Source organism: Microcaecilia unicolor, chromosome 4, assembly GCF_901765095.1.
Source record: "Microcaecilia unicolor chromosome 4, aMicUni1.1, whole genome shotgun sequence".
Lineage (NCBI taxonomy): Eukaryota > Metazoa > Chordata > Amphibia > Gymnophiona > Siphonopidae > Microcaecilia > Microcaecilia unicolor.
Genome location: NC_044034.1, coordinates 200,855,435 through 200,881,784, shown reverse-complemented (window position 1 = coordinate 200,881,784; position 26,350 = coordinate 200,855,435). Strand labels below are relative to the sequence as shown.

Sequence of the window (26,350 nt, the reverse complement as noted above, 5' to 3'; positions counted from 1 at the left end):
TGCTTCTGGTGGGCTTCTGGGTGGGGGTGACTCTTCACTGACTATGGAAAAAAAGTATAATCATTAAATTTACTTTTTTTCCCTCAGTGACGGGCCCACCTTCACCCGGAAACCCACCAACAATAAATTTTAATAAAGGCGAGTTTCTGGGTGGGGGTGGGCTCTACAGTGCCCAGGTTAAAATAAAAAACAAGTATTTAATGTAGGCACGTTTCTGGGTGGGGGTGGACTCTACAGTTCAAAGGACATTAAAAAAACCAAAATGTTTTATATTTAATGCTGGTGTGCTTCAGGGTGGGGGAGGGTGAGAATGGGAAGGGCAGGGGATGGGTAGAAGCAGTGGCGTTCCTAGGGGGAGGCGGGCGGTAGGTGCGGTCCGCCCCGGGTGCACGCGCGCCTGTCCTCCGTTGTTCCATGCTTCTTCTCTGCCCCGGAACAGGTTACTTCCTGTTCCGGGGCAGAGAAGAAGCATAGAACAACGGAGGACAGGCGCGCGCAGCACCCCCCCAGCGGCGTGCACCCAGGGAGGGGGTTCCTTCGCGGGGGGTCCTTTCGCTGGGGGGGCCGTGCTGCATCTGGGGGGGCGCTGCACCCAGGGGGCGGGGCGCATCGGCTATCCGCCCCGGGTGTCAGCCCCCCTAGGAACGCCACTGGGTAGAAGTAGGGCAGGGCTGAGGCTATAGGGAGGGGTGGGGGTAGGATAGGTCTGATGCCTAGCTATGGGAAGGATGGTGAGGAAGGGAAGGGCTGATGCTGGGCTATGTGGATGAATGGGGAGGTAGGGTAGAGTAGGGGAGGGCTGATGCTGGGCCACTGGGATGGATGGGAGGGGGGTAGGGAAAGGAAGGACTACAGGACAAATTTAAATTTTTGGTCCTTTATTTTGTAATTGATAAGGTTGGTCTGTGTTATACCTGTGACCGAGCAGGTGAGAGATTCTGCTGGCATGTGGTTTGTGTGAGGATCTATGAGTCTGACTTGTCTGGCTATTCCAATGGGATGTGTATTGCTGTTGTATTCACTGCTGCCTTTTTAAAGATACTGTTACTGGTATTCCTATTCAGAATTGGTGTTAAGGTTTGCACCATAGGCTCTAAGAAGCTTCTTTGCAGGATATAGTGTTACTTCACAAAGTACCTGGCAGTGAAGGGATTTTGTGTTGCTATTATTGAGGTGCTATCAGAATTTGAATATATTTTTCCTATGGAAAGCTGTTAGAGGAAACATTTTAGCTATGTTCTGTATGTATCCCAAGAAAGGCTACTCTTAACCTATATACATAGTGCCCACCCATGTTAGCTCTGGGCCCCCCCCCCCAAAAAAAAATGTCAGGTCTGGCTACGCCACTGGCCTGAGCATGCGCTCAGCACAATCCTCCCGCACTTGTTTGACAGATCGGGGCTGGAGACCAATGAAAAGAGACGGACGCCCATCTTTAAATTGGAAGATGGACGTCCTCAACTGCCCTGTTGCAGGGACGGCCAAATTTCAAGGGGTGTCGGAGGTATAGCGATGGGGCAATTGAGGGCGTCCAAAATTTGGACGGCTCTGTGATGGGGCAGTTGAGTACGTCCAAATTTTGGACGTTTCTGCAATGGGTAGTTAAGGACGTCCAAAATTGGATGTTTCTATGAGAAAGTCGTCTTTCTCATAGAAACATCCAATTTTGGACGTCCTTAACTACCCATTGCAGAAACGTCCAAAATTTGGACGTCCTCAACTGCCCCGTCACAGAACCGTCCAAATTTTGGACATCCTCAACTGCCCTCGCTGGCAGGTTTGCTGTAGGGGGGAATGGGGGCCTGCCAGCATGCAAATACATGCTGGACAGGGCTCACCATTCCTCCCCAATGATCTGCAAACCCTAACGCCAGCTCGGAGCTGGTGTAGGGTTTGTCGCGGCCAGTGACCCAATCTTTGGTGTGCTGGTCGCTGATCATTGGGGATGAATGCGTTAAACACTGATTAGCATGCATTTGCATGCTACTTTTGCTAAGAGCCCTCGAGCGTGTTGTTTCACGCGCAGGGCCGGTCTTAGCAAGTGCGGGGCCCTGTGCAGACCAATTTGGTGGGGCCCCATCCTAGCCCCCACCCCCACCCTAGCTCCACCCCATTGATAAGATTATTCAATTTTTAGAAAATAATATGCTGAACATCAAGTGCCACTCAGTAGGACCAGCCCGTCACTTTACTATGGCCCGAAATATTGACCTCTTATTTGTTGAAGGACATAAGGAAGGCAGAGTTAGTTCTAATTAGGCCAGACCTTGCATTTAGCACAGCACAGAGAAATACAAAGATGCATTTTCTCCTATACTGTGCAAAATATGATAGCACATGCAAGAGACAGCATTAGGGGAGGTACAACTAGGGCAACTGCGTTTGGTCCCTAGCCAAAGAGAACCCCAGGCCAGCTGTAAGCTGAAGAAGGTGCAGCCTGTTAGTAAGCTTTGGGGTCCCATCCTAAATATCTGCCTTGGGCCCCAGTCATATCTAACACCAGCTCTGGCAGGATGTACATTTCAAATCTGACATATTCTAGTCACAAAATAGAAAAATAAAATTCTTTTTTCTACCTTTTGTTGTCTGCTCATTTTATTTTTCAAGTCATGTTGGTCCCAGTCTCTGGTTTCTACATCCTTCTGTCTTCTCTTAACTCACTCACCAAGGTCTCATGTCCATTCAGTGCCATAGCGAGAGCGGCTGACACCCGGGGCGGTTCGCGCACCCCCCCCCCCCCCCGGAGTGCATTCTTACCAAAGAGGGCGGGCGGGAGGGCCACTTCGCCACGAGTGCACGTGGCTGGGAGCTGCGTCGGCTCCGCTGGTTCCCTGCTCTCTCTGCCTCGGAACAGGAAGTAACCTATTCCGGGGCAGAGAAAGCAGGGAACCTGCGGAGCCGACACCCCCCCAGCGGCGTGCACCCGGGGCAGACCGCCCCACCGCCCCCCCTTCCTACGCCACTGTGTCCAATTGATATTTCTACTCTCTCTCCATGTCCATAGGAGCCACCTTTTGTACATTATTGGGGGTGCTAACCCCAGTGGAAATAACCCCTCCCTGGACACATACAAGGAATGTTATCAATATTGGGGGTGCTGAAGCACCCACAGAGTCGGCTCCTATGTCCATGTCCACTATCCATCTTCTTCTATCTCTGTACCTATATCTTCCTCCATGTTTAGTCTCTCCTTTTCTCTGTGTCCCTATATTTCTCTGTCCAGCTTCTCCCCTCTCTTTGTCCCCAGTGCCAATATATCTCTACCCTCTCTGACCCTACCCCATCCAGCTTCTCTCCCTCTCACTCCCTCCCCTTTCCAGCATCTGGTTTGGTTGCTTGATTCCCTGCCTGCCCACCCCACCCTCCCTCCCTCACGCTGTAGGTTTAATATTTGTTCCCTTTTCCTTCATCTCCTTGATCTGGTATCTATGTTTCCCTTCCCTCTCTCCTTGTGCTGTACCAGCAGTTCTCTCCCTTCCCTCCAGTTCTCCTCCCCCTCTTCCTCCCACATCCTACAGCTCTCTCCCTTCCACACAGATCCCCTCCTCCTCTTCCTCCAGCAGCTCTCTCCTTTCCATCATCCCCTCCTTTTCCTCCCATGTCCAGCAGCTTTCTCCCTTCCCTCCAATCCCTTCCTCCTCTTCCTCCCATGTCCAGCAGCTCTCCAGCCCCCTCCTCCTCTTCCTCCCATGTCCAGCAGCTCTCTCCCTTCCATCCAGTCCCCTCCTCCTCTTCCTCCAGCAGCTCTCTCCTTTCCATCATCCCCTCCTTCTCTTCCTCCCATGTCCAGCAGCTTTTTCCCTTCCCTCCAATCCTTTCCTCCTCTTCCTCCCTTGTTCAGCAGCTCTCCAGCCCTCTCCTCCTCCTCCTCTTCCTCCCATGTCCAGCAGCTCTCTCCCTTCCTTCCAGCCCCTTCCTACTCTCCCTCCCATGTTCAGCAGCTCTCTCATATAAGTACATAAGTATTGCCATACTGGGGCAGACCAAAGGTCCATCAAGCCCAGCATCCTGTTTCCAACAGTGGCCAATCCAGGTCACAAATACCTGGCAGGATCCCCCAAAAATACAAAACATTTTATGCTGCCCATCTCAGAAACAAGGAGTGGACTTTCCCTAAGTCCACTCTAACAATGGTCCATGGACTTTTCCCCTAGGGAGCCATCCAAACCCCCTTCAAACCCTGCTAAGCCAACTGCCCCTACCACATTCTCTGGCAACGAATTCCAGAGTTCAGTCACACATTGAGTGAACCACTGGTCTGTTCACTACATCAGGTGCCACAAGGTCATTTGTGATTCATTTGTTTTGGATGGTGTGTGCGGCCATTCATCTTTCTTGAGAATAGCATAGCTGCAGCAATAGTATGTTTAGTGTATACAAACAGAAGAATTTCAACCTGACAAGATGAAAATGCAGCAAAGAGCTGAGATCCCCCTCTACCCTCCACATTCAACATTGTACATCATCAAACAAAAAATACAAATAGATATTGCAGTAGAGGGAAGAGTTAGGAAAGGGATAGTTACTCCATGTTTAGTGAGCTTCTCTGTTGTTTTGCAATAGCATTGTATATAAACAATATGTGCTATGCTGTATTTTTCATATACATGTAATCAAATCTGATAAAAAGAATTTTACAAAAATAAATATTGCTATAATTGGATGTTTTACATCAGTAAAATCAACTCGTAACTTCATCCACAGCCTTATAATACACTCAGAGCAATTACCTGGGTCAGCAGCACATCTGAATGTCAGGTAACACATAGCAGCTCATTGCCCTCATCCGGCCCTACTAAACAGGAAGCGTATCAGAGAGGGCCGGATGGACGCGGCAGAGGGGAGCGGAGCTGCCTGTGTGAATGGCAATGCTGCGCGACGAGTGAAAAAAAGAGCGAGGCAGAGCCTGGGGAGAAGCACAATTTCAGGGCAGGCACTGGCAGGCAACGCTGATCGCTGCCTCCCGGACGGCCGTACCTGGAGCCGCGGGAGAAAAGGCAGCAACAGCGATGAAGGATGTTGGATGGGCAGGCCTGGAGGCAGAGTTGAGGCGCGCCGCACGGGGCCCCCTTAAGCGCGAGGCCCTATGCGGCCACCTCGTCCTAAGACTGGCCCTGTTCACGCACTCGAGGGCTCTGATCATGGGGTGGTAGCAAACGCCGACGTTTACTTTTGATCATCTGCCTGTAAGTGCAGCATTTGTTTCTATGCTGTTCTCTGAGCATTGGAAAGGAATAGCAAATTACCCTATTAACACTCATTTGAGTTCATTTAAATACAATTTGTAGCCATCTGTGGCATTGTTTCTTGCACTAGAGCCCTCTGAACATTCTGTGCACATTACATTAACAAGCACGCTAGTCTGGCAATAATTGCATCTAACACCAGCATTAGGTTTTAAGCTTCGGCCCCTAAGAAAGCATTCTATTTTATGTGGGATAAAGTTTAACATGTTTAAAGCTAATCTGTTGTTTTGCAGAAACTTTGTGGAGTCAAAGTTCAAGCTCATAAAAGGCTTTCATTTGATGCTGGAGAAGATATCCTAGTGATTAATTTTAATGATAAAGTGTTGATTGGTGAATGGCAGAGCCTATTCAAAGAAACAATGGCCTATTATACCTCATTCTAACTACCACATAATGTTTAAACTTTTACTCTCTATGAACAACAGTGATATTTATCTGATTCCAAACCAGGATTTCAGCTCTTGGCTTGTGGGTAGAGATCCTGTGCATTGACTTTAAGCACCAGACTAGTACAGATGTGCTAAGATCTAAAGTGACATTGTTGACCTTTGGGTTGTGATCCCAGAAAGAAGTCTAATTTGCAGACAGAGTGAAGACAGATTACAGTCAGATTTTAGAATTTCAGAGCGTGGGCCTGCTTAGCAAAAGACTTAATACCCTGTTGATTTATATAGCATCATCCTGGGATATGACCAGGGCTTTTTTTGAGGGGGTACTGAGTACTGGCACCTTTTCCATTGTCTTCTAAAATTGACCCATGGTCCCTACGTTTTAATGAAAGAGCTCAGGCTCTACACACCAGTTCTGCCTTGTCATTGATTCTGTGACTGGTTGCAGGGGGCCTGGCTATTGTGGGCTGGGTCCCTCAGTGAAGGGTGGCCTAGCATTTAAGTACAGGCACCTTTTTTGCTAAAAGAAATGCACTGGGTATGACACTTCAGAAACCAGCATGCCACCTTGTGTGGAATGAAGGGGCTGCAACATTTTTTTGACACTCAAACCAATCAAAGCTTTCACTAGAGATAGGAAAAAAATAGGTTTATTGTTGCCCAGTTGACACACAAGGAAGTAAAGTAACCTACCCAAGCTTATACTCATTAGTTCTGAATAGGGGTTTATTCTGTTTCTGTAGTTTTCTCAACTCAGATGCTGATGCAGAAAGCTACCATGAGCAGAACTGCACAGCTACAAGGTGTACACTCGATTCTGAGTGCATGGTGCACCAAAGGGTTCAGCACAGAAATTAATTCACACGGTACACAAGGGGTGCACAGTAATTTAAAATCAGTAGTAATGAGTCCATTAAGTATTCCTCTGCAATGCACAGAAGTAAACATCAGATTTTAATGTGCGCACAATGCAAGAAGTTCACTGTCAAGTCTGAGGCAGCATAGAAGAGTTAGTAGCTTTTGGGGAAGGGGAGGCTTTCCCTGTTTCGAAAGTTAAGAATGGTGGTTCTTAAGTGTGTCCTGCAGGCATACAGTGTTTCTCTGTTATCAATAGAAATCAAACAGAATAAAACATGGAAAAGAAAATAAGATGATACCTTTTTTATTGGACATAACTTAATACATTTCTTGATTAGCTTTCAAAGGTTGCCCTTCTTCCTCAGATCGGAAATAAGTGTTTTCCTGAAAATAAGACATCGCCTGAAAATAAGACCTAGCGCATCTTTGGCAGCAAAAATTAATATAAGACACTGTCTTATTTTCGGGGAAACAGGGTAGGTCTTGTCAGAACCTCCTTCCTTTTTGGACTGGTGGACCCAGATACATGCTTTGGCCACCTGGGAGGCTATGGATGCTTCCTCTTCCTGCAAATGTGCTCAAAAGTTTTGGAATTCTTATATCCATGTACTCTCCCCTTTGGTCTGGAGCTTGTTACTCAATAGACTGACCTTGACTGTTCAAGTGGGGTGCTTTCTAAAGTTTAGGGTGGGGGTGGGTGGATTGGGAAGGAAAGGTGGGTTACTTGGCTGAGGTGGGAATAGACAGCAATATGACTGTTAAAACATGGTGACATTATGACTGTTTAGTACTGTGCCCAGTATATCTGCAGTTGATTCTTATATATTTGCGGTCATTGGTTAAGCTTGATGTATTTTGCTGTTATTGTTGAAACAAAAGACAGAACGGGAGGTTACAGCTGCTTTACCTTTCATGTGTCCAAGGAAAGCAACAGTGCCAGCACACACAGGGCCGGTCTTAGCAAGTGCGGGGCCCTATGCAGACCAATTTGATGCGGCCCCACCCTAGCCCTGCCCCCACCCTAACTCCGCCCCCACCCTAGCTCCAGGGCCCGCCACCCCTCCCTCCAAGCTCCAAGGCCCCCAGCTCCAGGGCTTGTCGATCCTGCAGTCAGTGCCAACTGAAAGCCATGTCTTTTTCACAAACACAGATACACCCTAATCCACTATAGAATAAGTAATCATAAACTTTCTATTTATACAAAAAATAAAATGAAACCCCAAGATGCCAGACTCTGCATACAATGCAACACCACAGAAACAGAAAATGTCCCCTAGTACTGTGCAAAATATAAAGACAGCAGATGTAAATTTGAAAAAAACTAACAAATACCAATCACCACTTTACAAATTAACAAATAGAAATAAAACAAATATAGAAAATAAAATACCATTTTATTGAACTAATATATTTAACTTTCAGAGGCCAAAACATCCTTCCTCAGGTCAATACAGTATAGTACTGTTACAGTATCCTATCCTGACCTGAGGAAGGGGGTTTTGTTCTCCGAAAGTTAGCCAAAATGTATTAAAATTAGTCCAATAAAAAGATTACCTTGTTTGCATGTTCTATTATAAACATTTATTAACATATCTACAATACTACTTTATCCTAAAGCAAAAAAATTTAAATATATATTTTATTTACAATTTGTTGTCTCTGGTTTCTGCTTTCCTCATCTTCTTTTCACTGTCTTCCTTCCATCCAGCATCTGTCTTCGGTCTCTCTCTGCCATCCAGTGTCTGCCCTCTCTGCTGTCCCCTCCATCCAATGTCTGCCCTCTCTTCCTGCCCCTTCCATCCACATCTGCCCTCTATCTCTGCCATCTACCATCTGCCCCTGTCTGCCCTCTCTCTCTCCCCCATCCATTCACTGTCTGCCCTTTCTATCCCTTCCATCCAGTCTGCCCTTTCTCTCTGCTCCTTCAATCCACCATTTGCCCTCCCTCTCCCATCCATCCAGGGTTTGCCCTCCCTCTTGCTCCCCCATCCAGGATCTGCCCCTCTCTCTGCCCCTTTTTTTCAGCCCCCATTTCCAGCCCCACTATCCCACCAGTCCCCCATTTCAGCCCCAGCCCTTTTCTCCCACCAGTCCCGAGCTTCAGCCCCCCAGCCACTTCTCCCTGTCCCCTTTTCAGCCCCCAGTCCCCCGTTTCAGCCCCTGCCCCTTTTCAGTCTCCAGCCTCTTATCCCACCTAACCTCCTTTTCAGCCCCCAGTTCCAGCCCCCTTCATCCACATGCCTTGTATTAGGGCCCCCCTTTTCAGAACCATTCTCCCACCTGACCCACGCATACCCCATTTTCCCACCAGCCCCAGGCATGGCCCCCATTTTCCCATATTGCCCCTTCTCAGACCCAGTCCCCTTCTCCCATCCAAGAACCCCAGTCTCCTCCCCACCCGTCCCCTTCTCCCATCTGAGAACCCCCTCCCCAGTCTCTCCCATCCAAAAACCCCAGTCCCCTCCCCACCCGTCCCCTTCAAGCATCCAAGAACCCCCTCCCCATCCCCTTCTCCCATCCTTGAACCCCTTCCCCACCTCAGTCCCCTTATCCCATTCAAGAACCCCAGTCCTCTCCCCACCCGTCCCCTTCTCCCATCCGAGAACCCCCTCCCCAGTCTCTCCCATCCAAGAACCCCAGTCCCCTCCCCACCCGTCCCCTTCAACTATGCAAGAACCCCCTCCCCACCCCCTTCTGCTTCTCCCATCCATGAACCCCCTCCCCACCTCAGTCTCCTTCCCATTTGAGAACCCCCTCCCAATCCCACCCTTCCCCCACCTGAGAGCCCCACACCCTTCTCCCATCTGAGTCCCTCACCACCTACCAGCTCCATTCTCCTGCCGCCCAGGCCCACCACCCTCACTGCCTTTTAAAAAAACCCAATTTGAAGCGCTGGAGTACCAGGCCAGCAGCGCCTCGCGTCTGCCCTTCTACTAAAAATCTCTTCGACGTCATTGGGCCTTCCCACATTGAGTCCCGCCCGCCCTCGCGGTAATTGGAAGTTACCTCAGAGGAGGGCGGGACTCAATGTGGGAAGGCCCAGTGACGTCGTCGAAGACATTTTTAGTAGAAGGGCAGACGCGAGGCGCTGCTGGCTGGTACTCCAGCGCTTCAAATTGGGTTTTTAAAGGCAGGACAGGACGAGCAGTGCCGGGAGTGGACTCGGAGCACACCCCCCCCCCCCCCACCCGCTGACATCTGGGGCGGACCGCCCCCACCACGTCGCCGTCGCGCGTTGTTGAACTTGGGAGGGAGGGAGAGTGGTGCTCGGGTGGTCGGGGCGGGGCGACCTGAGGCGCGGGGCCCCCCCTGAGCGCGAGGCCCTATGCGGCCGCCTCGGTCGCCTCGCCTTAAGACCGGCCCTGAGCACACAAATATCAGTGTTTCACTAATTTTCGTTGCAAGACTAATATTTATATATAGAATAACATGCACAGGTGTGTTAATTTGTACAGCGCTGCGTAAGTCTAGTAGCGCTATAGAAATGTTTAATAGTAGTAGTAGTGTTCTGGCAGAATGAAGCTGCCCTTACAGCAGTACCTTTGTGTACATGAGTCTGTCAGGCTTTCCCTGATTAGCACTTTAAATTTACATTTTGGGGTTTACTGCATCACCACAAACTATTTTTTCATTAGTCTTGCAGTAGAAGCCAGGAGCTCAAACATCAGTGTGTGGCTCCACCCCATGACTTTCTGCATCAGCCTTTCAATTTATTAACCTGTAAGGCAGCAGTCCTCAAACTTTTCATATTAAGGGACACATAGGATATTTCAGATCACTGAGAGTGGGGGAGGATAGGTGGTGGTGGTGGTGGTGGGGGGGGTGATTTCAAATGCTGGGGAAGGAGGGAGATGGGGCAGAGTTCTTTGGGTTGTGGCAGATAACAGTACCCCTTATTTTCCCTCTTTTCCTATTTTCTGCCCTGTGGGGAAGTGAGAGGTGGGTTGGTGCTGTTCGTGACACATGCAGTTCACTCTCACAGCCTCCTCTCCCTTTTCCCTTCCTCCTCTCTTATTCCCCACGCCAGGGCCGCCGAGAGACTGGGCCGGGCCCGGGACAAGGCCGCCCCTGGGCCCCCCCCCACCCCCACTGCCGGGCCCTTGCACTATATGTAGATCCTTCAAGAGGTAGTGTGTCATGATTTAGGCTCTACACCTTTTCTGATGTTTTGGTGCCACCTCAGTAAAGCCAAAACACAATCTCTCCACTGCAAAACACTATACACAAACTTGTGCAAAAACCCACTCATAACCTTACCAAACCATAACAGCATAACAGCACTAATTCCAAGGACAGGACGAACTACAACCTTATGCGTGGAAAGGCAGCACTATAATTACACCGGGCTCTAAAACACCAGTACACAACCTAATAAAAAACAAAACAAAAAGGGCTGCAAATACTACACACTAACAGAATACTGTACCTTGATCACACATGAAAAACACATGGCAACAGATATGACATAAGGAACTAGAAATAAAAAAATATGAAGGCAAAATACTGAACTAGAAAGTTACCTCAAGAAGTCAGACTCAGCATGCAGCAATACTAGAAAAATTGAAACTTGCATAAAAAATATCACAGATACACATTTCCAAAAGCTGACATATTCCAATTAATAAATTCTGAATAAAATACTTTTTTCTACCTTTGTTGTCTGATCATAGTTTTTCTATTCGCTTTGGTCCCAACTTCTGTTTTATGCAGTGTCTTCTTTCCATTTGATATTTTTTCTCTCACCATCCTCCTGTGTCCTTATGCGTCCTGTCTACCATCTGTAGCCCTGTTCCTATCCTTCCTCAAGTTTCGGCATCTGTCCTGAAAGTGTTCCGATCCAGCCCTTAAATTGAGCATTTCTCCTCACTCTCCTCCCCTCCATCCATGTGCATGTATTTCCTGTCTTCCCTCCCCTCCATCCATATCCAGCATTTCTCCTCTCTTCCTTTTCCCTCCATCCGTGTGCATCTCCTTCCTTTGTCTTTCCTTCCCTTCATCCTTGTCCATCATTTCTTCTCTCTTCCCTGCCCTCCACTCCATCCATCCATGTTCAGCTTTTCTTCTCTCTTCCCTTCCCTCCATCCATGTGCATCTCCTTCCTGACTTCCCTCCCCGCCATCTATCCATGTCCAGCAACTCCTCATTCTCTCCTGGCCTCTCCTCCATCCAACCATAGCCAGTAAATTTCCTCTCTCCCCTGCCCCCTCCAATCATCCATCCATGTTCAGCAGTTCTTTTCTCCCCTCTGCCCTGAAATCTCTTCTCTCTCCCCCCTGCCCTTTTGTCCAGCAATCTCTTCTCTCTCCCCCTGCCCTCTTGTCCAGCGATCTCTTCTCTCTCCCCAATGCCCTCTTGCCTCTTGTCCAGCGATCTCTTCTCTCTCCCCAATGCCCTCTTGTCCAGCGATCTCTTCTCTCTCCCCCTGCCCTCTTGTCCAGCAATCTCTTCTCTCTCCGCCCTGCCCTCTTGTCCAGCAATCTCTTTTCTATTTTCTCTCCCCCTGCCCTCTTGTCCAGCAATCTCTTCTCTCTCCCCCCTGCCCTGCCCTCTTGTCCAGCAATCTCTTCTTTCTCCCCTCCTCTGAGATCCAAGGCCTGCCCCCCCTCTGAGATCCAAGGCCTCCCCCCTCCCTCCAAGATCCAAGGCCCTTCTACTACTGCTTATCATTTCTATAGCGCTACTAAACTCCCTCCCTCCCTCCCAGATCCAAGGCCCCCCTCTCCTTCCGTCCATCCGACTGAATTCCAAGGCCCCCCTCCGTCCCTCCCTCCGAATTGCAAAAGCGATCTTGTTCTTACTTCGTTGGGGGTTGGCGAGAGCAGCATGCAGAAGAGAACGCAGGGAAAAGCGTGCAGGCTCCCGCTTCAGCCTTCCCTCGTCTGTCTCTCAGCTCTGGTCCCGCCTTTGAGGGCGGGACCACAGACAACGAGGGAAGGCTGAAGCGGGAGCCTGCACGCTTTTCCCTGCGTTCTCTTCTGCATGCTGCTCTCGCCAACCCCCAACGAAGTAAGAACAAGATCGCTTTTGCAATTCGGAGGGAGGGACGGAGGGCGGGCCCTGGGAGTCGGAGGGAGGGGCGACCACCCACGGACTCGGCGCCAGGCCCCCCTGGAGGCCCGGGCCCGGGGACTTTTGTCCCCCCTGTCCCCCCCTCTCGGCGGCCCTGCCCCACGCTCACTCGCAATCCCAGGAGCTGAAAGCACCCACGCACTTTGAGTCCTGCAGCCCTGGAGCAGCAAAACAGACAATACTCCTCTATATAAATAAAAGTGGGAGGCACCCTCTTTTTCAGCAGCAATAGTATCCCACTGATGACAGGTGTGAGTCAGGACCAAATTGCAATCATAGGGATTGGTGGTAGTTAGGTGGACTTGATTTTAGCACACTCAGGAGTCTTAAGTTTTGTGAACAGTGGCTATTCCCAGCCCAATCGCTCTCTTACTTTCTTCATGGGACTGTTGCCTCTTTATTGTCAGAGGGAAGGTGGAAGATACAGATGAGGATGCGGGCAGCAGGGAAGTTCAGCAGGGAGGAATGGAGAGGGAAGGACCAATTAAATTGACGCTGGGCTGCTGATAGGTTGATTGCCTATGTTGAGCTACACCTGTTGCATACCACCTTGGGTGAATAAACAAGCAAACAAACAAATACCATATGAAGATTTTACAGGTGTTTGTTGGTATCCTGTGTAGTAGGATTAAAATAGCAATGCCGACTTAAATGGGGAGGGAGACATCTCCTCAAAATTCAGATCTGTAAAAGTAATTTTGCTGAAGAAAACTACTAATTCATTTCCACGGAGGTAATCCACCAGAACACTGAAGGAATGAATCTGGAAGGTTCTGCTATTTTACATTCTGTGTCTTTTTGCTAAGGATGTGTGGACAGTTCAACCAGAATGATTTCAGTCCACCTCTTCTTTCAGATCAAATTTCTTTTCTCTTTTTAACAGATTTGGGGAGTGAAGGGAGGGGGATTATTTCCCCTCAGATCTGAGGAAACATCATCAGTGGATACACTGATGCATAGACATTAGCTTTGGTTTCCTCAAATCTGTTTTAGGTATCACCCAGGTACATAGTCAATTTTCCTGCATGCATTGATTTCTTAAAAAGAAAAAAAAGTCTGTTGCACCAATTCTGTAAAGCCATGGAATTTTTTCAACTGGATAGTGAGTCTTTAAATATCAGCACTCCTAGACTACCCCTTTCCATCATAACCAAACCAATAAAATCAATCATCAGGTGGCATAGAGTTGTGGGCTCAGATTGCTGACTGACACTACCAGCTAGTAAGGTCTCTAATTGCAATTAATTCTGTGATATCTAAAATTGTTCTGGTTTCATTGTTACTCTTTCAAACCCTGTAGTTTACGTAAACCCAATGCTTACTGCTTTAACTGTGTAATCTGAGCTGTTTGTTACTTTTGAGCACATTCAGAGGTGTCAAACTGATGCCCTCATTTCCTGCCCTCCTAGAGCTCAGGCAGGTATTTGTTATCCCAGACACTCTAGTTTGTAATTCATTGCCTCTCCAGACTAGACAGAGAACAGGGCAGCAGGTCTTATTGCTCAAGAAGAGGTGCCAAGGTTACATCATTCATCTGTGGCAGGCACTGACTCACAGGTCCTTGACCCAGGCTGAAAGGCTGCTGAAATGGATTTAACATGATGTCATCAGAGGGTTGCACAATAGAATTGTGATAGGCCCAAGATAAGGCAACAGGAGTAAAGATTAGGGCTATTTCTTTCCAGGATGTTGTGCAGACAGCCAAGGGCTCTCATACCCATTATAAATTTCTGGTGTACAGGTCACCACCTTGGTGTTTTATTTTCAAAATGCTTACAGAGAGGTCATGTGTTTTTAGTGGAAAAAGTGACTGTGTGCAACAGATGTGCAGTGCATACTGCCAATGATAAACACACAAACTTAATGTATACCAGAATAGTGAGGTACACCCAAGGCTTAAGATATCTGAATTCTCTTTTGAAAATTTTCAACAATTATTGGAAGATATTGGGGGCAATTTTGAACTAACCTGCTGTAGGGGAATAAACTGTCCCCAAACCTGCATGCTCACAGAGGTTTTGAAAATCTGATTAGGCACGCACACCCACCGACTTTGTACCTATTTTGGAGCAGATGTAAAGTGTGCACTGTAATTTCAGAATGAAAGTGGGCAGGGTTAAGTCAGGTGTGACCTCCTCTGACCTAACCCCACCTACTTTTACCTACAATAAAAGGGAAGCAGCATTCACACTGTGTTCTTCTGTTGATAAACAGACTTCTATGGTGCTCTTTTAGGGCCAGATGCACTAAACAAGGTATTAACGAGCCATTAACGAGCAAGTAGTAAACCCTGGCATGCACTAAAGACTTCTCCCAGCCATTTTACGATGAAGGTAGCAGCTAACAAAAATGGAATGCAGATGAGCAATTGTGTAGAAACCCTATTGTAATGAGATGCACTAACCTTTTCCGATTGCCTTAACGCTGGAAAATCTAATGAGAGGTCTGTACCTGTCGTTGGGGCTGCGCGGGATTGAAAAACATCTATAAATGTTACACAAAAAAAATCGGGGAAAAAAGTGCTCGTCAGGGATGTCCTTTATGGACTTTCTTCACTATATATATATATAAAAAAAAAGATGAGTTGTGCCTATGGACATCCTTCACTATATATATATATATATATATATATATATATATATATATATATATATATAATCTCCTATATAATAATTCTCACCTCCAACAGGATGTGCTTGGGACTGTGCCTGCCGGAAGTGGTCTGCTAGGCAGGCACGCACTGACCTCAGTGACATCAGTGACAGACAATTTGGCAAAGCAAAACAATCTGAGTGCTGGCCATTAGGACACAGGGTTGATAGGAGAGTTTTAAAAGACTGAAGGAACCAAAAGTGTTAAATGGGGGGAGGGGGGAGTTCTGAACGACTGAAAGACATGAACATTTGGGAAAGGAAAACAATCTGAATGCTGGCCATTAGGACACAGGGTAGATAGGAGAGTTTTAAAAGACTGAAGGAAACGAAAGTGTTAAACTGGAGAAGGAGGGGGAGTTGTGAATGACTGAAAGACATGCAAATTTGGGACAGGAAAACAATCTCAATGCTGGCCATTAGCATACAGGGTACATAGGAGAGTTTTAAAAGACTGAAGGAACCAAAAGTGTTCATTGGGGGGGGGGGGGGGGGGGCAAGTTCTGAATGAATGAAAGAAATGAAAATTTACGAGAGGAACACAATCTGAATGCCGGGCATTTGTACACAGGGTAGATAGGACACTTTTTTTAAAAAAATGAAGGACGTGAAAGTATTACATCTTGGGGGAGGGGTGAGGAGGAAAGCGGTGGGGTATCCGGATACTGGGCGTTAGGGCCACGGGGGTACATAGACTTTTGAAAGCCTTAAGGAACCCAAAGTGTGGGAAGGAGGAGAAAAAGGAGGGGAGGGAACGGGGTGAGGGGCATTAGGAACAGGGGAGGGGGCCCTGTCACACACTCTCATTCTCACACACACACTGTCACACACCCGCACATTCACTCTGGCTCTCTCTCTCAAACATACACACTCCCAGGAAAACCTTGCTAGCGCCCGTTTCATTCGTTCCAGAAACGGGCCTTTTTTACTATTATATATACAGTATGTATATAAAGACGAGCTGTGCCTATGGACGTCCTTCCCCCCCCCCCCGAGATCGCAGCTGCTCCCCCCTGCATTGAAATGACATCTTCCCACAGCCCCAGCCTCCCCGCCATCCTCCACACCCCTGAGGCACCGACCGCGCCGCCCCCCCCTGAGGTCTTCACCACCGCCACTGCCCCCCTCCACACGCCCCCCTCCGTCTGCCACCGGGCCGGGCCCTCACAGCGCCTCTCACCTCCGTATGAAGGCGCTGCAGCAGGCAACAGCCGATTGCCTCCCTTCGGACTTCCCTCCTTTCCTCCCTGGCCCGCCCTCGTTTGACGTAAGGGAAGGGCTTTATCGATTTTTTTAGTGCATCTTGCCCTTAGTCACAAATTACACAAGTGCTTGTAGTGTGCATGCTTCAACACATGGCCAACACGTTGAGCCTGCCATGAGTGGGAAAGCGCGGGGTACAAATGTAACAAAAATAAAATAAAAAATTTAAAAAACACTGATTTTCAAAGAACTACTTGGGTGGTTGCTCTTTGAAGATTAGTGTGATTTCATATATTGAAAGTGTCCACTTACCTTGCACCTGCTATAGTTTATAGTTTATTATAACTTGCTAGACTGTTCTAGCTGGCTGAACAGTACACAGCGGTATACAGACTAACAAAAGAAAAGTAAAAAGATCTCCATTTTAAACAGGAAAGTTTAACAGTCACACCAGGATAGACAAAAGAGGGAGGGACACAGAAAGGAGGGGGGGGAGGGTAGGCCTCCTACTGAGAAGTCCAAAACGGTTGGTCAGTCTGATACCTCAAATGCCTGTTTAAAAAGCCAAGTCTTTAAAGAAGACTTAAGTTTTTTGAAGGAGGATTCAGAGCGGAGAGAGAGAGGGAGGTTATTCCAGTGTGAGGGGCAAGAAAGAAGAACACACTGTGTCTAGTGGATTTGTAGTGAGCTACTTTGTGACCAGGAAGGACCAAACGATGGTCATTTAAGGAAAGAAGAAGTCAAGAGGGGAGAATAAGACATCCTAAGGCAGGCGAGGTAATCAGAAAGTCCAAGTCAGAATAGCTGTTTTATAGATAATATATACAAGATGGCGACCTGATGCTGACCCGAGAACTCCGTTGGAGACCGCGTCCTGAATCGCCCGTTATGGACCACGAGATGAACTGCCTCATTACCATCGAGGAGGGGGAATACCTCCTTCAGGCGGGATCAGCATCTCCATAAAACGGCGAGGAAGATTTGCTGTTGAAGGTCCGGAGACGGGAAACCATGAGGAGACGGATCTGCCAGTCTTGCGGCCCAGACCGGAGAGACCCTAGGCCAGGGCTAATTTCAGAGACCCAGGCACGCATCGAAGGCAAGAACTTAGGTTGAGAGCCGTCCAGTACCAGGAGGTGCGCTACCCTTGTCGGGATTGAGCCGGAGGAACTCCGACCGTATACCGCAACTGGCAAGAGAAGAGCCGCGCAGGACCCCAAAAAGCGGGGCGATAGTGCGACTGTCCTCCCGCAGGCCACCCAACCCCGGTTCTCACAGACAGGCTAGAGAACTAAACCGCGGACAGACGCCCTGGCCGAGGACACCCACAGGAGTCCCAGAGATAGAATTGCGCCAAACCGGACCAAGCCGGGAGGTGGGTCGACAACCAACAAGGGAGGACCCACCCGGCGAACACAGTTGTGATCCTCGGAGAGGGCAACCAGTCAGGACGAACCACTGAGACTCGCACCGCCGACCAGGAGAGCTGAGCGTGACGAAACGACTGTTCTCCCGAAGCAGCATCTACTCCCATAAACTTCTTAAAGTGATACACACCACGTGGCACACCACAGCAGGGAAAAAACGAAGCAGAGCACCAGGTTGGGAACCATCCCTTGCGACTTCCGAGGCCCACCAAAACCCGGATCGGAGAGAGACAAGAGAATCGTCCCAAGGGAGAGGCAACACTATCCTCACTGAAAAACAAGGCAAGTAGGCCCTGAAAATCAAGCGTCTGGATGAGACGGGGAAAACTGGATTCTCCGATGAGCCAACAAGGGTAAAAATAGCTTCACAATGACTCTTTCTAGTATTCTTTGCTAAAAAAGCATATATATGTCTCTGTGCAAATTATAAATAACCTATAAAAAATTAAAAACAACTGCCAGGACTCAGACGTGAAAGTATTCTGACTGAGAATTTGTATTTGATTACAAGAATTACTTTGTTCTTATAGTGTAATGCTGATAATACAGTCCCTGCCATACAATCTTCATAGCTTAGCAGTTTGGATAATCTAGACAGAATACTATCATTGATGCACTGTATCACCGAATTATTGAATGACGTTAACCATTTGATTACTTGAGCCATCTTAATAGCTTTTCATTTTGTATAAACCAGGCAGAATACCATCATTGACGTACTGTATTACCGAATTATTTAATGACGTTAACTGTTTGATTGCTTGAAATACATTTATACGCTAATCAAGCAGCTAACACCTTGCGCTGTTGCATGTCCTGCTGCTTACGAACCGATTACCAAAGGCATCACACCAGCCTAGCATTTTTGTTTTAATTTAGGCTGAATATAACCATTGAAACACTGTATCACTGAACTACCTGATGACTATAATGGTTTAATTGCTTAATTTACTTCTACTAACGGTTAGCTTAATTTACTCTACACACAGTCAACATGAACATCAACAACTTGCTCATGATAATCTACTTCCTCCCCCTAATCTACCACGCATGGACCACTCCCAATATAAACAACAATCTACCCACAACATACAAACCCTGCAGACAACCCAATCACAACTCACCAGACCAAAAGAATAATAACCAAATAACAGGAAAAACAAAGATATTCGGAAATAACCAACAGAAAGGGAAGAAATGACACAACAAAACCAGACACCAAGAAAACAGGCAACTAATAAAAATTAATACATCAATGTCCCGAATCGAACCTTATCAATCAATCCAAATGGGATACGTGAACGCCAGATCAGTAGTAAATAAATAGAGACTATAACAGACTGGATCACTACAGATAATCTGGACCTCCTATTCATCACTGAAACCTGGATCCATGACCTTAAAGACCCCATAATCTTAGATCTATGCCCACCAGGATACAATATCACCCACTGGACTAGAAACGGAAAAAGAGGAGGAGGAATAACCATAATATACAAATCCGAGTTCACTATCACAAGTACAGCTGAATCCATTCGGCTACAACTTGAAATTGCCTCAGTGAGAATCAGTCACCCAAATTTGCAGGAACACTTCAACGCAGTCCTACTCTACAGACCGCCAGGCAACTGGCAAGACTCCCAAACACACTTCATGGACTTTATCTCGAACACTTGCATCTCTACCTCAAACCTTATCATAATAGGAGACATCAACCTGCACTTTGAAGATCTCACCTCAATAAACACCCAAGAATGCAAAGAATTCTTACAACTATGGGACCTGCACAGACCAAACACGCAACCAACTCACAATAAAGGACACACACTAGACATTATCACATACAAATTCGATCCCGACTCAAACAGATACAAAATGGACTCCCGCACCGTGGTCAGACCATTATAAAGCAAACATCTCCCTCCAATGGCGAACAAAAGACCTACTTAACAAACAAGAACAAAAAACCTACACCACGAGAGGAAAAATAGACCCGGTAACATTCTGGCAACAGATCTACCACAACGGATGGATAATAAAGGCAGATACAAACCAATTCCTCCTAGAATGGGACGATAGATGCAGATTAATATTAGACAATATTGCCCCAACTCAATCCAGAACCTCACACAGAAAGAACTCAATACCATGGTTCAATGAAGAACTGAAAAAACTCAAAACACAAGTTAGAAGGTTAGAACGTGCGTGGAACAAAAAGAAAGACGACCCCACACTTAACGCTTGGAAACAACTTCAAAGAAAATATAAATATACCATAAGAAAAACGAAAAGATTATATTACAAAACCAAAATTGGACCAAACTACAAGGACACACATAAACTCTTCCAACTCGTGAACCAACTAATAGATATCACACCAGTCACAACCAACAGCAAAGATACACCAGGAGCAGACAATCTTGCGAGATACTTCAGTGAGAAAATCGTAAATCTACGACTCAAAATACCGATCAGCACCATCGATTACGCCGATCTCCTTGACTATCTAGATCCAGACCCTGATATATATCCAGCAGACAGAACCTGGACCAACTTTGAGATACTATCGGAGGATGTCCTCTCCCAAATGCTCAAAAGATTCGCCAAATCTCATTGCAAATTAGACATATGCCCAAACAACCTTATGACATTTGCCCCTCAACAATTTATTACAGACCTAACGAATCATTTGAACTATATGTTACAAAATGGACTCTTCCCGAAGGAGAAAGGAAACATACAACTCACCCACATATCCAAAGACGCAAAGAAAAATGCTAGTGAACTGACCAACTACAGACCAGTAGCATCCATTCCCTAAATAACCAAACAACTCACAAATTAATTAAACAAATTCTCAATATTACACAAATCCCAGTCAGGATTTCGGTCTAATCACAGCACTGAAACAGTACTAGTTACTCTTATGACTAAATTCAAACAACTGATCGCAACTGGCAAGAACATACTACTCCTACAATTTGATATGTCCAGCACCTTCGACATGGTTGATCATGGAATACTACTACATATTCTAGAGTACTTCGTAATCGGAGGCAACGTTCTCAATTGGTTCAAGGGGTTCCTAACCACATGATCATACCAAGTGATGTCTAACTCGACCACATCAGCCACATGGATACCTGAATGCGGAGTTCCTCAAGGATCCCCCCCTCCTCTCACTGACCTTATTCAACTTAATGATGACACCCTTGGCCAAACTACTATCAAACCAAAACCTCAACCCATACATATACACAGACAACGTAACGATTTACATCCCATTTAAACAAGATTTAAAGGAAATTTCCAAAGACATCAACCAAAGTCTACACATCATGCACTCATGGGCGGATGCATTCCAGCTGAAACTCAATGCAGAAAAAACCCAATGCCTAATACTCACCTCTCAACATAACATGAACAAATTCACCACCATCAACACACCAAAACTGAAACTTCCAATTTTGGACACCCTAAAAATTCTTGGAGTTACCATTGATCGTCACCTAACACTTGAGAATCACGCGAAAAACACAGCCAAGAAGATGTTCCACTCAATGTGGAAATTAAAAAGAGTGAGACCTTTCTTCCCAAGGACCGTCTTCCGTAACCTGGTACAATCAATGGTTCTTAGCCATCTAGACTATTGCAACGCACTTTTTGCTGGTTGCAAAGAGCAAATAAACAAGAAACTTCAAACAGCCCAGAACACAGCAGCTAGACTCGTATTCGGTAAAACAAAATATGAAAGTGCTAAACCCCTACGAGAAAAGCTACACTGGCTACCACTCAAAGAACGCATCACGTTCAAAATATGTACCCTAGTTCACAAAGTCATTCATGGAGATGCCCCAGGCTACATGTCAGACCTGATAGACCTACCACCTAGGAACGCCACAAAATCATCCCGCACATTCCTCAATCTTCACTTCCCCAGCTGCAAAGGTCTAAAATACAAACTAATGCACGCGTGAACCTTTTCCTACTTGAGCACACAATTCTAGAACGCGCTGCCGCGCAACTTAAAAACGATCTACGAACTGACTAACTTCCGCAAACTACTGAAGACACATCTCTTTAACAAGGCATACCATAAAGATCAACAAATGTGAACTCCAACACACATATCCAGAATTGCCTTACGATATTTACTTGACACACTACTATCATGCTTTATCACTATCATGTTACCCAAGATCCTTATGTAATACTAAATGTCTATTTTAGTATGTATTTACACTATTCATCATGTAATGTAAGCCACATTGAGCCTGCAAAGGGGTGGGAAAATGTGGGATACAAATGCAATAAATAAATAAATAATATATGTTGCTTGATAGGTAACCAGTGGTACTGTTTCAAAAGGGGAGTGGTGTGACCTGAACGTCGAGCATGACTTAGTAGCCTGATCGCGGTATTTTGAAGTGTTTGTAACTATTTCAGTGATGAATGTGGTAAACCTGTATAAACAATACTACAGTAATCAAATCAGAAACTGAAGAAAGAGAGCAGTGCATGAAAGTCTTTGTGATTAAAATAGTGGCGAATGGCTCAGAGCTGACGAAAAAGGAAAAAATATGTCTTAGATAGATGTGCTATTTTTATTTATTTATTTATTTATTTGTTTGTTACATTTGTATCCCACATTTTCCCACCTATTTGTAGGCTCAATGTGGCTTACATAGTAACATAGTAGTGACGGCAGAAAAAGACCTGCACGGTCCATCCAGTCTGCCCAATAACATAAACTCATATGTGCTACTTTTTGTGTATACCCTACCTTGATTTGTACCTGTCCTCTTCAGGGCACAGACCGTATAAGTCTGCCCAGCACTATCCCCGCCTCCCAACCACCAGCCCCACCTCCCACCATTGGCTCTGGCACAGACCGTATAAGTCTGCCCAGCACTATCCCCGCCTCCCAACCACCAGCCCCGCCTCCCACCACCGACTCTGCCACCCAATCTCGGCTAAGCTCCTGAGGATCCATTCCTTCTGAACAGGATTCCTTTATGTTTATCCCACACATGTTTGAATTCTGTTACCGTTTTCATTTCCACTACTCTCTCCGTGAAAAAATACTTCCTGACATTTTTCTTGAGTCTGCCCCCCTTCAATCTCATTTCATGTCCTTTCGTTCTACCGCCTTCGCATCTCCAGAAAAGGTTCAGTTGCAGATTAATACCTTTCAAATATTTGAACGTCTGTATCATATCACCCCTGTTTCTCCTTTCCTCCAGAGCATACATGTTTAGGTCAGCAAGTCTCTCCTCATACGTCTTGTAACGCAAATCCCATACCATTCTCGTAGCTTTTCTTTGCACCGCTTCAATTCTTTTTACATCCTTAGCAAGATACGGCCTCCAAAACTGAACACAATACTCCAGGTGGGGCCTCACCAACGACTTATATGGGGACATCAACACCCCCTTTCTTCTGCTGGTCACACCTCTCTCTATACAGCCTAACAACCTTCTAGCTATGGCTACCGCCTTCAAATCCTCAGATACTATCACCCCAAGATCCCTCTCCCCGTCCGTACCTATCAGACTCTCATCGCCTAACACATACATCTCTCGTGGATTTCTACACCCTAAGTGCATCACTTTGCATTTCTTCTCATTGAATTTTAATTGCCAAACATAGTACCGGCGAGGCCTTTGCAGGCTCCGGTGTGAACAAATACAGGGTGGTGATGTGGTAAGATCAAGTTCATGTGGCACAGACACATTAGAGAATCGGAGAACGGGAGAGTTGTGTTATGTCCATTACGTGCTTTAGTTTGGTTGTGTTGCAGAGATTAGGCATTTAAGTTAGATCGGTAGGGTATGCCTTTTTAAACAGGTGGGTTTTTAGTGGTTTCCGGAAGTTTAGGTGGTCGTACGTGTGCTTATGTAGGGAAAAACTTAGATGCTGGGCTCGATGGACCCTTGGTCTTTTCCCAGTGTGGCATTACTTATGTACTTAGATGCGTAAGTTGTTTTGTATTTAAGTCCTTTGCAGCCTGAGTAGTGCAGATTTAGATAAGATCGTGTTGATTCGGATGTATTTCTAATTGGTAAGTTGATCAAGTCTGTCATGTAACTCTGGGCTTCTCTGTAGATGATTTTGTGAAACAGGGTGCAGGTTTTGAAGGCAATGTGTTCTTTGGGAGCCAGTGTAGTTTTTCGCGGAGGGGTTTTGCGCTTTCAAATCGTGTTTTACCAAATATAAGCCTAACTGCCATGTTTTGAGCGGTTTGAAGTTTCTTTAAGGTTTGTTCTTTACATCCCGCATAAATTCCATTGCAGTAATCTAAGTGGCTTAGTACCATTGATTGTGTCAGGTTGTGAAATGTTTGAGGTTTGAAGGAGAGGGCAGAATCACAGATAATTCCCAAATATCTGAAACTAGTGACAGGAGTAATTTGAGTTCCGAACAGAGTGAGGGGCATGAATGGAGGTGTGGGGAAACCAGTGAACCCACAGGCTACCATCTTATCTGGGTTAAGAACTAAGCGGTCCCTCATTTAAGAACGTCTGAAGGGAAGTAATCACGGGTAGGCAAGGAGGATGAAATAACATGTGGACCTTTGAAAATTTCAAGTGCACACTTTTTTATTCCCCTGATTTTAAGTTCCCATGAGAATGCCTGAGCTTCTTTTAGCTAAAAGTGCCTGTGCTGTGGAAGCCGTGCGTACATTTAGCTAGGCATAGGAGGGCAGTTTTTAGTCAGGGCAACCTAGGAACATTAATTCTTTTTGACATGTTTAGATTGCTTTGAAACCTGTGCTCTAAAATAAAAATGTATATCCCAGGAAGGGGAAGATAATTACATAAATATCTGAATAAAAGAAGAAATATTTAACAGAGCAGTACAGAGAGAACAAGAAACCAACTGAAGCAGTTTTCATAACTACCTGCATAGGTTTACCAAATATGCATTGCAATGGAATGTATGAGCACTCTTCCCCTTTGAAAATCCTCTACGGAAAATGTATCCACAGACTTTACATCTACTTTTTCTCTGGGAAAATAAGACATGTAGTTTCCAATAAACAATTGTAAATGATTAAAAACAGCTATTTATTTATAACATTTGCACCCCGCATTATCCCAAACAAGTTCAGGTTCAATGTGGTTTACATCAGACTTTAAAGCAAAGTACAATAAGGATTAAACAAAAGTAAAAGAGAATAAGGGTTATAACATCATAGCAGCAGAATGACTCATTTGAAACTAACAAACTAGCTAAGAGAATTACAGTGGTCAACAGTGGCAAGGAATTCACTAAATAAAAATGCTTTCAACAATTTACAAAATTTTAGGTAATCAGAAACACGCCTAATTGACTTTAAGAGGGAATTCCATTGCTTAGTAGCTTGGTATGAGAAACTGCCATCATGAATTGATTTGTAATGGAGATTCTTACAATTTGGAAAATGGAGAACTTGATAGCCTATATTATTCATTATTCACCAACAGGAGACCTACAACAGTCCCCTTTAAAAAAAAAATCTTTACTTTTATTAGTATTTATGTGTTTTAATGAAGTACAACATGAGAAGCTTACCTGCCTTGTTATGCTAGAAGGTATCCTTGAATCAAAACGAGTAGTGATAATTTGATCTTATTAAAAGAGGACATGCAGTTTGAAGTTGGATAAGGAGGTATGGTAGCCGTGTTAGTCCACTTTTAAAGGTAATAGAAATAAAACAAAATAAAACATGGAAAAGAAAATAAGATGATACCTTTTTTATTGGACATAACAATACATTTCTTGATTAGCTTTCGAAGGTTGCCCTTCTTCGTCAGATCGAAAATAAGCAAATGTTGGTAGATGACAGTATATATAAGTGAAACATCAAAGCATTTCAGTGACAGTCTGACAGGATGGGGGTGGATAGGTGAGAGACAGGAAGAGTCAGGTGGATGAGGGACAAGGAGATATGCATGGAGATAGGAGGGTGACAAAGCAGTACAATTTTATGGTTTATAATGGGCTAGAAAACCCAGATGTTTAAGTCCTGTCTGGTGGGTGTCAAATATTTAATCATTCTGACTTCAAAGGTCTTACGTTCCTGTATTGTTTTAAAGTTCCCTTTCAGGATTCTTACCATGAATGTACAATGTTCTGGTTTTGTAAAGTGCTACCCCCAGAGATGACATCCTGATTGGTACTAGCATTTTTCATATGGTGTCTATGTAAATTAAATCTCTTCTTTAGCATCTGACTTGTTTCTCCAATGTAGCAGCCTTCGTTGCATTTTTTACACTGAATGATATGTACCACATTGGAAGATGAGCACGTGAAAGATTCTACTACTACTACTACTATTTAGCATTTCTATAGCGCTACAAGGCGTACGCAGCGCTGCACAAACATAGAAGAAAGACAGTCCCTGCTCAAAGAGCTTACAATCTAATAGACAAAAAATAAATAAAGTAAGCAAATCAAATCAATTAATGTGAACGGGAAGGAAGAGAGGAGGGTAGGTGGAGGCGAGTGGTTACAAGTGGTTACGA

The 26,350-nt window shown here is 45.7% G+C and overlaps 1 protein-coding gene across 4 annotated transcripts in view; it reads left to right on the top strand.

The window, feature by feature from the left end:
* Positions 1 to 26,350, top strand: part of KCNQ1 (potassium voltage-gated channel subfamily Q member 1) — a 1,547,560-nt gene that overhangs the window by 778,685 nt on the left and 742,525 nt on the right. The window lies entirely within an intron of this gene.